Below are 14885 nucleotides of genomic sequence, written 5' to 3' on the forward strand. Positions count from 1 at the left end.
AACTTTTCTGAAAGTTTGCAGTTAAGTTGTTTTTTTGGCCTATCCCTTTAGAAAGCCCTCTCACGGCTAAACTACACATTACACTTAATTGTAGTGTGCTGCTACGTGTCTAGTTTTTCTTTAATTACAGACATATTGAGACTGCAGGACACAGGGGGCTGAATTTAGGCAAAACCTGTGCAGCTGTAAGGCTTCAAAAGGAAGCTCCCATTGGCAGCACCTTGTCTTTTCCCTTACATGCTTGGGTTTGGGTTTGTTTGATTTACGTGTGCGGAAAAATATCAGGGTAGCAAATAGAAAATATAGATCCTACTCTAGGAATTATGGCATTGTAAAGATTCGCTGTGGCCCAATCCCATCACTGACCCATGAATTCTGAAGTATGTGTGTATATATTCAATGGATAGTTAGATATGTTGTTGTTTAGTCGTTTAGTCGTGTCCGACTCTTCGTGACCCCATGGACCAGAGCACGCCAGGCACTTCTGTCTTCCACTGCCTCCCACAGTTTGCTCAGACTCATGTTGGTAGCTTCAAGAACACTGTCCAACCATCTCGTCCTCCGTCGTTCCCTCCTCCTTGTGCCCTCCATCTTTCCCAACATCAGGGTCTTTTCCAGGGAGTCTTCTCTTCTCATGAGGTGGCCAAAGTATTGGAGCCTCAGCTTCACGATCTGTCCTTCCAATGAGCACTCAGGGCTGATTTCCTTAAGAATGGATACGTTTGATCTTCTTGCAGTCCATGGGACTCTCAAAAGTCTCCTCCAGCACCATAATTCAAAAGCATCAATTCTTTGGCGATCAGCCTTCTTTATGGTCCAGCTTTCACTTCCATATATCACTACTGGAGTTAGATATAGTTGAGCAAATAATTGGTTTTAGTTGAGTAAATAATTGGTTTTTGTCAAAATCTAGAGACGGTAGATGGTAAAAGGCAAATGTCTTTTGTTTTTTGTTCAGATGTGACCTGTAATTCAAATAATTATAATCCAGTGTATCCCTGTGTGTGCGTTGTTGTTGTTTACTGCACCAAAGAATATGGTTTTGCAATATAATAGAAAAAGAGAAAATCAATACCTACCTTAAATGGGTCCAGCAGTCCAGTCCTGTACAGATTATGTGCATCAAATTCAGCAGTTGGATCAGGTTGCATTTTTTCTAGTGAGCATAGATGGTTGTATCCCATTTTCTTCCCCTAACTCACACACTTCCTATGTAGGTTACGCGCATACAGATTGTGTGAACAGTTCCTTTGGAACATAGATATGCCTACTCCAAAATTCACTTGTTTGCTAATATAAAGGGGGAAATACATAGAAAACATGAAATAATATTCTTTGCAGGGCAGGTGATTCTGATTTTCCACGTAAGTTTCCACATGCATCTTAGACAGCAAGAACAAACTGACTTGACCTTCACAGCCTTTTTGTTCAATTATTTTAAAATCTCAGTATGTTTCTATTGCAAAAGGGGAACCATTCTGTGGTTAATTTATCACCTGCGGTTTTCCATAACTGTTTCTCAAAGCCTCCTGGAGTAACTGTTTGTTTCACATATCAAAGGAAGTGAGATAAAATCTTGTTATGGTTTTATGTTTGTATTAAAATTTCTATTAACTCTCTTCCACAAGTGCAGCTTTAGATTAATTAGTTCTTCAAAGACCTTGAAAAGGTATTAATAAAAAAAATGGCTGGAGGAGAAAGGAGGTGTATTTCTCTAGATTTTATACTTTTCTTTTTCTTAAAGAAAAAATGCAATAGAAAATTAAGTATTTGAGGGGAATAGTAGCCACTGCCTGTTGTATTCTGTGTCTTTATGCAAATGAGGGGACTGTTACCTAGATCAAGAGTGAAGCGCAGTTCCAAATACAGTGGTACCTCAGGTTAAGTACTTAATTCGTTCCAGAGGTCCGTTCTTAACCTGAAACTGTTCTTAACCTGAAGCACCACTTTAGCCAATGGGGCCTCCTGCTGCTGCCGTGCCACCGGAGCACGATTTCTGTTCTTATCCTGAAGCAAAGTTCTTAACCTGAAGCACTATTTCTGGGTTAGCGGAGTCTGTAACCTGAAGCGTATGTAACCCGAGGTACCACTGTACTACTACTGTACTAGCTCAGAATCTGAGGAATCTTCTACTAAAGCATTAGGAAATCTCTGTTTTTTATTTATTTAGGCTGTAATCCTACACCTAGTTTCCTAAGCACTATAGGATTTACTTCAGAGTAGACATGGATATAATTGCACTCCCGCCAAACAGGCTCCCACCAAACTAACTTACAGGCAAGATAGTAAGTTACAATAAAAATGCAACATCATAAAAATGACAGCATAAAGTATCATAAAAATAACTCGTGTGGCCTAAGGTTAATTTCTGATCCCTTCAACTGCGCCTGCAAATGAAGATACCGGTTTGCATATGGCACAAATTGTATTCTCTTTTGCAAGTGAGGCAGAAGGCGGATGCACATATACCATGCCAGAAAGTCTTGCTGGCATCCCTGCATGTACATTATCAGAAAAGTGTTAGAGATGGGGGGGGGGGATGCAGCAGTTGTGTTTCCTTTATGATAATTCAGAATGGAAGCAAAGGTTCACATGAATGCAGCATTCTTTACACCCTGTATGTGAGACAGGGCTGTATTTATCTATAAAAATATTTATATACTGCCAGCTCATATAAAATAACAAGGTAAGGTAAAGGTAAAGGGACCCCTGACCATTAGGTCCAGTCGCGGACGACTCCGGGGTTGTGCCGCTCATCTCGCTTTATTGGCTGAGGGAGCTGGCGTACAGCTTCCGGGTCATGTGGCCAGCATGACTAAGCCGCTTCTGGTGAACCAGAACAGCACACGGAAACGCCGTTTACCTTCCCACCAGAGCGGTACCTATTTATCTACTTGCACTTTGATGTGCTTTCGAACTGCTAGGTTGGCAGGAGCAGGGACCAAGCAACGGGAGCTCACCCCGTCGCGGAGATTCAAACCGCCGACCTTCTGATCGGCAAGTCCTAGGCTCTGTGGTTTAACCGACAGCGCCACCCGCGTCCCTGTTTATTGATATGTGAGTCTTAATGATGAAAATTTAAGCCTTATTTATTAGATGTGTATGTGTTTCTGCTGCTGCTGCTCTCATTCCAGACAGGAGAAGTTTCTTTTGTTTTGTTTCTCTCTCTCTCTCCCCCCCCGCCCCGCCCCCAAAGGGTTCTCAGTATACTCTTCTGTATGTTTATGCTATATACCTGTTGGCTTATATGTTGTTCTGGTTTTATTGTACTTTTATTTTGAAATAAAACACAAAGCGCCTGGGAGGGAAAGAACAGGACAAGGCTTACATCTTTCACTTCTCAGGTTTTGATTTTGCATTACCTTATGTTCAGGTTTCAAGGAAATTGGGTGTTTTCTCCTGTGAGCTACTCTGAATTGGAGTGAATTTGATTGTATGTAATAGCTCCATTACTTGGGCAGCATACGACAAAACAATCAAGACAACCCCCTTGGTGGTCTGCAGTTTCTCCCAGCTCACTACAAAGATTTTTTTTAAAAAAAAAAAACCGTGCACAGACACATTCGGCATGATCAGGTGAAAGGTCTTTCTCCAAAGAAACATGTACACTCCCACCCATATGAAATATATCCTGTGCTTATCTGGGCAGAAATGGTCATGAAATTAACCTTTAATCATACTATTTGGAGGCCATTGTGCATTGTGACAAAGGTGTAGTATAATTTTTGATAGTGTTAGGGTCCTTTATTACAATTGTGAGCTGTTTCAGGGTGCTGGGAAAAGTCCATTACTATATGGATTGAAATAAAGGCTTTTAGTTTTAAGTGGAAAACACCTGCTGATATCAATATTAGACTCTAATTGCAGACTACAGTTACATCTTATGGGAAAGAACTTTAACACCTCTTAGCTCTGTAAATGCTCTCTTCTTCCGATCCATTCTGTGATCAGATTTGCAGTGATATCTAGAACACACACTAGTAATTAGGTTCAGGTATATGTGTTATTATCTCTCACATAGTCATATGATAGATACACTCCTGAAGTCTTTTTGCAAGTAGTTTAGTTCCTGAATAACATGTTAGTTAGACTCGTGTGTGACATACCCTTTTAAAATGATATATCTGACATAACTTGCCTTGATTTGGCTATTGGATTGCATTGTCCAGTCTTGCAAAACTAGAAATGGGATCTCATTGCCTTGGATTCTAAGAAAAATTTACTTTAGGAAGTTCGCAGAAGGCATTTATTTATTTATTTATTTAATAAATATTAGATGCAACTTGAATGTAGGAAAAATATCATAGCAGTTTACAAAACAAAAAACACCCAATAAAATTATCACTAAAAAAAATAATTACAACCATAATTTAAAATGTACAGAAAGATAGAACCAAAATACAATACACTAAAAAAGATTAAAACTCATGCAAACTTTCTAAACATCTGGGTAATGTATTTGGCAGGCACCAAAATACAGTGAAGGCACCTGTCTGTAGGCAGGGGGTTCTAGAAATTGCTGCCTCCTTGCATCCCCAACCACAGTATGCAAATATTTTGCAATCTGTGTAGTTGCTGTGGTCCATGAAGCCCAAGGAGAAGCCTTGCCCAAGTCACTGTCTCTCTGCCTATTTCACCACATAGGCATGTTGTGAGTTGAAAGCACTGCACTAAACTCTTTGGGAAAAGAGCAACATATAAAAATAATACACGTTCTCTTAAGTACAAAGCTTTAGTCTGAGAGTGGTAATCCTGGTTACTCTAATCTTCTGCCTAGTGCATGAAGCTTCCATGTTTAGACAAACACTTCAAATATGTGAGTGCTTTGGCCATATATTCCAACTACCTTCATCAGTTCAGAGCACATTCACTGTTATTTTTCCTTTGTCTCATGCTGCTGCTATTACATTGAATGCTGGGCCCTTCTGTCCTTCCCTGCAATTCAGATTGTGGAAGAATAATGACCAAAACAACCAAAAATATAAGTGTAGGCCGACTTCTGAAACTGGCGATATTTCTGCCTCTCTTAACAGTGTTGTGATGGGGTCTCGCAGATTGGCTCTCAGAAGCACAGATGTCTCACTCCAGACAAATTGCACCTCGTGTGGTGAAGACAAATTGTGTATGTGACATAAATGTGATAGTTTCCCATCCATTTTGTCATATAAGTAGTATATATCACGATATGATTTAATTTTTTTGAATTTTAAATTGTTGTAACCTGCTAGTGAAGGTCGTGTAATAACTTGAATCTGTTAAGTTGTGGGCGAACATATCAGACGACACAGCGATTCTTCAAGCAGCTCTTCTTTATTCTGAGGCCAGAACTGAACTGAGCTGAAGGGCTCAGTCAGCCTGCTTATATAGAGCTCCAGTAGCTTGTTACTGTAACAGTTTTCTAAAACTATCCAATCACTGAACGTCACTTTCGATCCTTCATTTGCATAACTATCTACAGTATCCCCCTGCTGGCCCAGGGTGAGAACTTCAGTACATAACAGAATCAAACAAACAAACAATCAAACAACAATAATCTAAAAATGATTGTAGGTCCTTCCCTGGTTCACCTAAGACATTGTTTGATGCTGCTAGATGTCAGGTGATTTCAGAGTATGGATAGCAACAAAGACCTATCTTAATAATCTTCCAAACTGTAGCCAATTAATCTAGAACTAACACCCCTCCCCCGCCAATGATGGGAGCAATCCTATGCACAAGATGCTGGCATTTAGGAAAGCCAGCAAAAAGTTAGACCAGATCCAAGCCACATTCAGCTGTGGGGTGGCTGCTGCTGCTCTGCCTAAGTCTGGCAAACAAGCCTTCAAAGTAGTATTCTATACTGGGTTGCCAGGTCATGTGACTGAGCTGAATGGGCTTAGGATCCAGCTTAAGTCCCCCGCTCTCTAGTCCTGCGACTGCCATGCTCTCAGAACACCTACTTTTGGAGCCTTACATCAGCCTTGGTTCAGCCAGCTTCAGCTCAGCTTCCTGAGTCAGGATGAGCAAGTTGGGCATATCTTTGGCTGAGCCAGGGCTAGGGACTTAATGCTAGTTGAGCCTAGCTGAGCTGGGAATCAGGCAGCTAAACTGGAGGGCCACTACATCCGAAGCTGCTCATCACAGTGGATTGTCCCCTAAAACTGTTATGTCTGCTTTTTGAAGCATAGATAATTTTCTATATATCTGAAACCCGGAATGTCAACAGTGCTGGGATAATGCCAGAGTGATTTTAATTTCTCAATCACTTGATTGATTGATTAAAAGCAAGAAAGTTAATTGTCCCCATGGGAGAACAATGGGGAAACCTTAAGTAAGCTATTGAAGGAAATTGCAGACAAGCAGGGATGTAATCCTAATGCTATTTTAGTAAAGGGAAATTCAGTCTTTTAAAATGAAATCTAAGGTTTGGTTTGGTTTCAAACAATGGGGTCATTTTAACAGCATATAGACTTTCACTTCTGCCATCTGACTTCAGTGTAAACTGTTTGTGGTTGGAGGCAAAAATAGCAGATCCTTTCAGAGTTCCTGAAAGATTAGTTATTTGGGGGCTCACATTTTACAGATGATGGCTAATGCGGTTGGATGTTTATAGTGTTTGAAAGACCGTTGCATGTTTATGGTGAAATTTAATAAAAAAAATTGGGGGGGGAGATAGTTAATGTGCTTTAGATTAGTATAACTTGAGGTTTTGGCTTGGGGTATGCTTATAAACCTAATCAGTTGCAGAAATCCTTAATTTAATACTGGGACATATTTTTTTTCCATCAACAAATATGAGATACAGCATTGTCTTATTTTTAGCTGACTTCATCTATTCTTCATTGGGAGTTGCACAAATTCTGCCAATGTAAGTCCATGAGCCAGAAGCACTTTCAAAAAGGAATGTGAAAGGCTAGTTGAACTGGACTTCCGCATCATTATTTGTTTGATTGAAGGAACCAGTAGGCATTTAGGTCAGAAGTATGGCTAATGTGAGTTATCCTTTTGCAGGTGCATGGACTTATGTGCTGATGAATATCACACTCACTCTCATGTGGTATTACTTTTATTATTTATTAAATCTGTACACTGCCCTTCATCCGAAGATACCAGGGTGGTTCACAACAGAAAAATACAAAATGAGAATGCAAAATACAGTGGTACCTCGGGTTACATACGCTTCAGGTTACATACGCTTCAGGTTATAGACTCCGCTAACCCAGAAATAGTACCTCGGGTTAAGAACTTTGCTTCAGGATGAGAACAGAAATCGTGCTCCAGTGGCGCAGTAGCAGCAGGAGGCCCCATTAGCTAAAGTGGTGTTTCAGGTTAAGAACAGTTTCAGGTTAAGAACGGACCTCCGGAACGAATTAAGTACTTAACCTGAGGTTCCACTGTACATAAAACGAAAGCAAATTAATAACCCCACTCCACAAACACATTGAGAAAGCTGTAGAATGTTAGCCAAATGTCTGGTTGAAGAGAGACAATTTTCTCTTTGAACATTTTTGCCTGGCACCTAAAGATATGTAGTGAAGGTGCCAGGCGAGCTTCCAGAGGGAGAGCATTCGATAAATGGGGAGCCACTGCAGAAAAGGCCCGTTCTTGTCTTGCCACCCTCTAGACCTCTCACAGAGGAGACACACAAAGAAGGGCCTCATGTGAAGATTGCAGAGAACCCATGTCCAAGTATTTCTGTGTGCCTGACAGAACCATCTCTTCCTGCCATCCCTATGTACTGTTCTGGGGGTTCTATTGACTCTTCAGAGCAGATTTGGGGGGGCATGGGGGCACACAAAGGGAAGGGTGGGAAAACTCCTTTGTGGTAGCAGGAGTTCCACTAATGTAACAGGTTAGTTAAACTGGCCACCTGTCTCTTGTGCTTCCCCCTCCCCCCTGCTGCTGCCTGCAGCCTATTCCCTGTTGTTGACTGTAATAATCTAGGGGAGGGGTTCTTGGGGGCCTTAGGAAGGGGCTAATTTTTTTTTTGAGATCCACGAGCAACAGAATGGTTGTGCAGGAACAGCGCTAGTAACAACATGGTAGTGGATAGAGGTGGAGATTGGCATTATCTGCTGGCAGTTATGGACACAATTATCTGTTTATATTTAATTTATCTCTGGAAATCACTCATTTCTTTGCAGTTTCCCTTTGGCAAGGAGTTCCATAATTCAGCTTTCCACAAGCTATGTACAGAAATAGGCTTTGAGAGTGTTGTTGATTCAGTCTTCTCATTCTAGGCAGAATTTAAGTATATGTAGATACTGCCCTTAATTTTTATGAAGAACACCAAACTAAGGGTAATTATACAATTAAAGATTCCAGAATCCCTCTTGACCAGCTTTGGAATGTGTGCAACTTATAGACTCATGATAAACCTGGGAGTAGGGGCATGTGCTTTGTGGTTATAGGGGGCAGTATCATGTAGTAACGAAGAGGCCCCAGTCCTGTGGTTATCCAGTATTTCTTGTAAAAGAAACATTTCAGCCTGGGGGTGCAGAGTCCCATACTGTACATGTTTGGGGCTGATCTGCCCTGTGCATAAATATTTTTTCTCTCAACTTGTAGGATTATGTTAACATAAGTAAGGGCTACAACGGAAGATATTAATCCAAAAATCTGAGAGGCTAGAAGGGCCTGTAGCTTTTGCTTGGCAGGCAAACAATATTCAGAATATGCTGCTAACACAATTACCATTCAGAATGGAGTTTAGTCCACAATGGAGTATTAAAACTTACAATGAAAATATAACAGAAAAAAAATAAAATTTTCAGACCCTCTCTAGGAAATGATGCAGCGTGAATGTTCCATCTGTGCACATTTAATCAGAATTTAGAACAACAGCCTGGAGGTTTCAATATGTTGTTTAAAATACACACACTTCTACAACGCTACCTAGAAACACGCGTTTTTATTTCAGAATTTTATTTGCCCTCAATTTCGGATAATGAATACAAAATCATTTACTTTCCCTAACCATGAATTTTGAGATTGTGATCTGGTAAAAATATTGCTGTGGTGTTAGCTTCCAAAGCAAACAAGGGAACCCCACTCCCCAACTTCCAGGGGCAGGTCTGAGATTTGGCCACTTGGTTCTCCAGGAAGAGTAATATCTGTGAGTCATTGCAAAATGCTTAGAGAGGGTGGTGAGTTGGAGAGCTAAAGGGTCTGGAAAACTTGTGGTAATGACCAGAATCACTAAAACTTAACATTTAGTTGTACACTATGTTATTCATAGCCCCCATCCAACAATCACCATCCACCTGGAAGCATCTCTGGAGCATAGTGAGAGTGCCAAGGTCCACATCATAGAACTAAAATGTTCAAGTGTCTTGAGAATGACTATAAAGCCTGTTTAAATTGGTAGTGTATATATTAACTGAGAATATCCTCTGCCATTGCTTACAGCCCAAGTCAGCCTACACGCGGGAGTGCATATACAGATGTGAGTCCATCTATCATCAATATACACATAATAAAAAGTGATTTTTCTTGGCCAAGATCACAAAGATTGCACATGATCAGTTCTATCTATCTATCTATCTATCTATCTATCTATCTATCTATGGTCTCACAAGACACCTGGCTCTTGTGATTATTTTTAGCCACAAAATCCACCTTCATTTCAGGGGATTTTGCGAGTGAGGATTCTGGGTGCCAAGTTTGATTTGAGTACTGTCAAGGGATGTCAGCTGAGGATAACCTGCTGCCACTTGAATTTAAAGAGGACTGCTTTCCTCAGAATGCTAGATTAATTGCAGAGAAGCTCAGGGGGAAAAGAAAGTGTTTGCAGGTCTAATCAATGAGAAATAAATGGGGATGTAGCAGTGCCCAAGGCTACCCGGAGCACGAAGAGCACTTTTCTTTCAGGTGCCAGCCCACCACCCTCCGTTTAATCCTTGACTCTTGGTTACATAGCCAGCACTGTAATGTTGAATTGTGATGGGAGATTTTGATCTTTACAAATAGTTGGGAGTCTATTCTCTGAGCCCCCGCTCCTACTCCTCTTCCTCCCCCTGCCCTTACTTGATTAGAGAACTTTCCAGCTGACTCTGTAACCCAAGTAGGAGTGTATTTTGATTTGAGGCCTAGGTGGGTAAGATTACCAGCTATACTGAAAGCTTTTCTTCTTGTACTTCCCCCCTCCCCAATTGTCAGGAGCAGGGAGTGGGGGCACTTGGGGAATATTTTGGAAGAGATTTGTAATCTTAGTCTTCCTTGGACCACACAAGTCAAGAAGCCATTCCTCCATTCAGACTTGTCAGCAGTTGACTTAATCAGAGTCGAGCTGGGGCTGGAGTGATGGTATGTTTTCAGCCCACACTTGAAGATAAGCAGTACAGGGCCAGTGAGAGTGTGTTGTTTTGTAACAGGAGCTCATTCTGGGTCTCTCCCCTGTGCTCTGCCTTAAGGATCTGGTGTGTGTGATGTGTTTTGTGTGAGTGGGAGGGAAGTGGTAAAGGCTCTTGGCTCTGAATGGGCTCTTTCAGTCCTGTCAGGCTTACCACTTATGAGCATTCATGCCCTGAATTAGTCAAATAGGCTAAGGAATAATTTTTATGAGGCAGCAAATGGATCAGATACTTTGGCCATCACTAGTTATCAGGGGCAAATGCTGTGAGAGGCATTTGAGTGCATAAGCATCTCTTTCAGACTTTCTCTTGAAACAAAGAACAACTCTGATATTCTGCAAAGAGGGCCTAATCATGGCACAAACTTGCAAAGAAATAAAAGCAAAGAAATAAAAGGGTGGTCTTGCTGTGCTATGCAAAGGATCATTAAAGACTGGGGAAAGTGTGGTGACCAGGTGGAACAGAAGAGATGGCTTCTGTACCAGTCACTAGCTTGTCAAGGCACAGAAAATTTCCTCTAAGCCACCATGATTGAATGTACAGGTTAGGCTGCCATTTGTCTGTCTCAGGAGACCATGGAAGAGTGTGCCTTCAGGGGTGGTCAAAATGTTGGAGAGTTACAGCAACTGCTGTGACTGTAGAGACCGATACAGGATAGACATGTTTTGTTGCAGCTGGGGCAGATGAAGGTGTCCAGTTCTCCTGATGCAGGTGTACCATAGTGTTTCTTCTTTCTGCACTCCTCCAAGAGGTTAATCCTCCTCTGGTCACTGATGTGGACACAAGACCTGACTGTCTGTCTCCAAGTCTGATCATCTGCAAGGGATTTCCGCATATCAGGGTTGCCAGCCTTCAGGTCATGTTTGCAGACATCTCATAATGCAGAACAGGCATGGTACTGAAAGCCAGCTCCCCACAGAGCACATCCTTGAGGGTCCTGCCATATTCCATTCTGTGGACATGACCCAGCCAACGTAGACGTCACTGAGACAGGAGTGCAAACATGCTGGGAATGTGAGCTTTGGAGAGGACATTTTTTATGCCCCAAATCTTCCTGATGCAGCTCATACGGAAGGCATTAAGGTGTCTCTCCTGGCAATTATAAGTTGCCCACATCTGACTACCATAAAGCAGTGTGCTTTAGCCATTAGCATCACAGTCTCCCATACCCTTTTGGAGAAGCGAACTACTGCTGTAGCTGCCTTGCCAATACGCTTGTCCAACTCAGCATCAAAGGAAAGCTTGCTGATTATGGTGGAGACCAGGTAGACAAAATCATCTACCACCTTAATCACGTGGTCACCAATGCTGATGTGTGCATCTGGTCTATTGCATCTGGTCCGCTGGTAAGCCACTGGAAGGCTCATCAGATGAATTTTCCTTGGTGAGGTTTGTCACATAATGCTTTTACTAGCAGACCAGGGTGTCAATAATGTAATAACTTATATGTTTATATAGCATTGTTTTGAGTAGTATTACTACTGGAATCTGGGCATCTATTTCTGGCATCTACAGCAGTGGGTGGGCAGAAGATGATCAGGATCTATTCATAGATCTCTGGGGGAATTGCAATAGACCAGCAAAGGTTTCTGATTCCCGGTTGTTTGACAACAGGACTCCCCTCCTAATTAGAGCACTGTTGAAATAAAGTAAGTTTGAAGTAGTTACAAATGCATTTTGGGTTACAAGGACTGTGAACGAAGCTCAAAACAAATTTCAGTACTCAACAGCTGTTCAGAGGCACCATGTTCTTAATTGCTAATTGCAGCTGACTCTTAACTGGTGGATCTTGGGGTTTATGTAGAACATAAACTAGACCCTACAAACTTGAAGTCTGCTTTTTCTCTGATTACAGAATCATCCCCCCCATTCTTCAATGTCTGTCTCTCTATGTCTTGGCTCCCACTGTCAGGCTTGGAACTCGAAGTCTCAGCACAGTTGTTATGTTTAAACATTTTACTAAAAAAATCAGTACAGCATCCCAACAGGTTACAAGTTTTTAAGGCATTGACAAAGCTCTACAATACATGGCTAGGCATATGTTAAGTTATTGTTCTAACAATTGACACACCCTTGTGTTCTGCTTTTGAAGAATAGGGCAGCCACAGTTTTTTTCGTGTTTTTTTCGTGTTTATTGTTGAAATAACACCAACAATGTGGCTAACTATGAGGAAATGTAAAATATTTCAAGAGATGTTAAAATCTCACTTGCACTCTTGTTCAATCACAACACCTCTTTGAGTTGCACTGATATTTTTAATCAATGCATCAGGACCCATATATGCATCTAAGATGTTCAGTGCATATACTTATACATGTAAGCTGTGAAACAAATCTTTGCAATATGTGTTTTATACAAGTACATTTGTCAAGGAGTTGGGACAGGCTCTGACTCCTTGAAGCTAAAGTGTGCTGCCATGTAATTATTGCAATCAGATATTTGGCTGTACAGGCATGAAATTTGGCTTGTGAGCTCTCCCTTCCCATCTCTTCTAGCATGGCTGTGAGGTGAGATCAGAAGCATTTGTTTCCATTTTCAACTAACTGCTGTTACTCATTATGTACAAACCCAGACAAACTGTGGTTCATGTTAACTATGTTTTAGCCAATGTGATAACCTCCAGATGTTGTTGGATTCCATCTCCCATCAGCATGAGCCGGCATGACTAATGGTCTGGGATGATAGAATATAGAATTCCAAAGTATCTGGAGGGCATGATGTTTGCTATCCCTAGTTTAAGGGGAAAAAACCTTAAACTATGGTTGATGAACCTGACTTGTTTTGCTGGCCAAAACATAGTTTGGTGTTACGTGTAAACCATTCCAATGTATGAAATGCCCTAGACTAGAGAATTGTTATTGCTTATTACTTCCCCTTAAAATATTTACAGCATACTGCAATGCAGTGCAATATATCAGCGCGCGCGCACACACACGAGAATTACATAATTTCACATTTAAATTCCTTTGGCCAGCACTATCATTAAAGTTATAATTATAGTTCCTATTACAAATTGAGTTAATGATAGCGTGAAAAATGTTAGATGCTTGATTAGATATATACAAGTGTAGCACTAGAATGCTAAATGAAAAGGAGCCAAGTGATTAGATGAAAATAATATGGTTTCTACTGAAAAGTGCTATGGCACTAATCCTTCATCAAGAATAGTATAAGGTGTTAACTTAATTGGCTCAAGCAGACTAATTCTCTTCACCACCATCTATTCTTTATTTCTTTTTCTTTTTAAAAACCGACTCTCTAAATGATATGTGAACCAGCTGTCAACATATCCTGCATATCCACATTGAGCTAGGGTTGTACTTTGGCTGGTTTTGGATATATAGTTAAAAGCCCCTTTCTTTTGAGTTGCAAATAAACTTCTTTGTCCTCCTAGTATGCAGAAACCATTGCCTTATTTTTGGGTGGTTCCAGGTTTCTTCCAAACATAGGTGCTGGACCACACTAGTCTGGTATTAGATGGAGTTATGATAGTGGCATTAGATTATAGTTATGGATTCTTCTCAGTCTTGTTTATTCTCCATGGGTAGAAATCTTTTTCTGAATTTCTATGTGGTAGCCTTCTCAAGCTCCATTTGCCTAAAAATTCCCACCAGGTTTTCTTTTTTTGAGTTTAACTTTGGAAGTTGGGTTCTGGCTGAATTTATAATAAAAGAATGCTCAGTAGGAAAGCATGAGATAACTTTGCAGAAAGCAGTGAGATGTTTTAGTCTGTACAAGGTCTGTGGGATTATTAAAAAAGGAAAGAAAAAAGCAATAGGCCAACAGCTATAGCTAAGAACATAAGAAGAGCCTTCTAAATCAGGCCAGTGGCCCAAAACTGGTCCAGCATCCTGTTCCCAAGGTGGCCAGTCAGATGTCTGGGAGAAGCATGCAAACAGGATCAAAGTGCAACAGTACTCTGCCCACCTGTGATTCCCAGCAACTGCTGTTCAGAGGCATAATATCTCTGACAGTAGAGGTTAAACCTGACCAGGCATGGCTAGTAGCTGTGGATAGCCTGATCCTCCATGTTGAATCCTCTTTTACAGGCATCCAAGTTGCTGGGCACCACTGCCTACTGTGGAGCAAACTGCTTCTCCATAGTATAAGAAGAGTGGGACAGTTGGGTTAATGCCTAAGATGCAGTTGTAACTTTTCGAAGGGCCCATCATTTCCTAATATTTCTTCCTTCTGGAATGCCGTGTCTATATGACTATAATGGATTCAGGCCATTGTCAAAGAAAGACATCATTATTGCCTACATTTTTTTATCACCTCCACATTTTGACACCTGCTGGTCGTTAACAATGACACTATTCCATTTTCTTAGAAAATAAACATCAGCCCAGATTGGGTATGAGATTCCAGAAGTTACAGCTGCCTGCTGTGTCACTGTTGTATTATTTGAATAGAATAAGTCATAGAACTTTACATTGTGATCTAAAACACAACTGACAAAAAGATGTTTATTTTATAACTTTAGCTTTTTGTTCATGGCGAGCCACAAAAAGGACAGATAATTAATTAAAGGATCTTGGTCTGAAATTTTGCAG

The 14885-nt window shown here is 40.9% G+C and overlaps 1 protein-coding gene across 4 annotated transcripts in view; it reads left to right on the top strand.

Moving 5' to 3' along the window:
- Nucleotides 1-14885, top strand: part of KIF26B (kinesin family member 26B) — a 283873-nt gene that overhangs the window by 61551 nt on the left and 207437 nt on the right. The gene's annotated exons all lie outside the window — the stretch shown is intronic.

Source organism: Podarcis erhardii (genome assembly GCF_964252035.2).
Source record: "Podarcis erhardii genome assembly, chromosome: 3".
Classification (NCBI taxonomy): domain Eukaryota; kingdom Metazoa; phylum Chordata; class Lepidosauria; order Squamata; family Lacertidae; genus Podarcis; species Podarcis erhardii.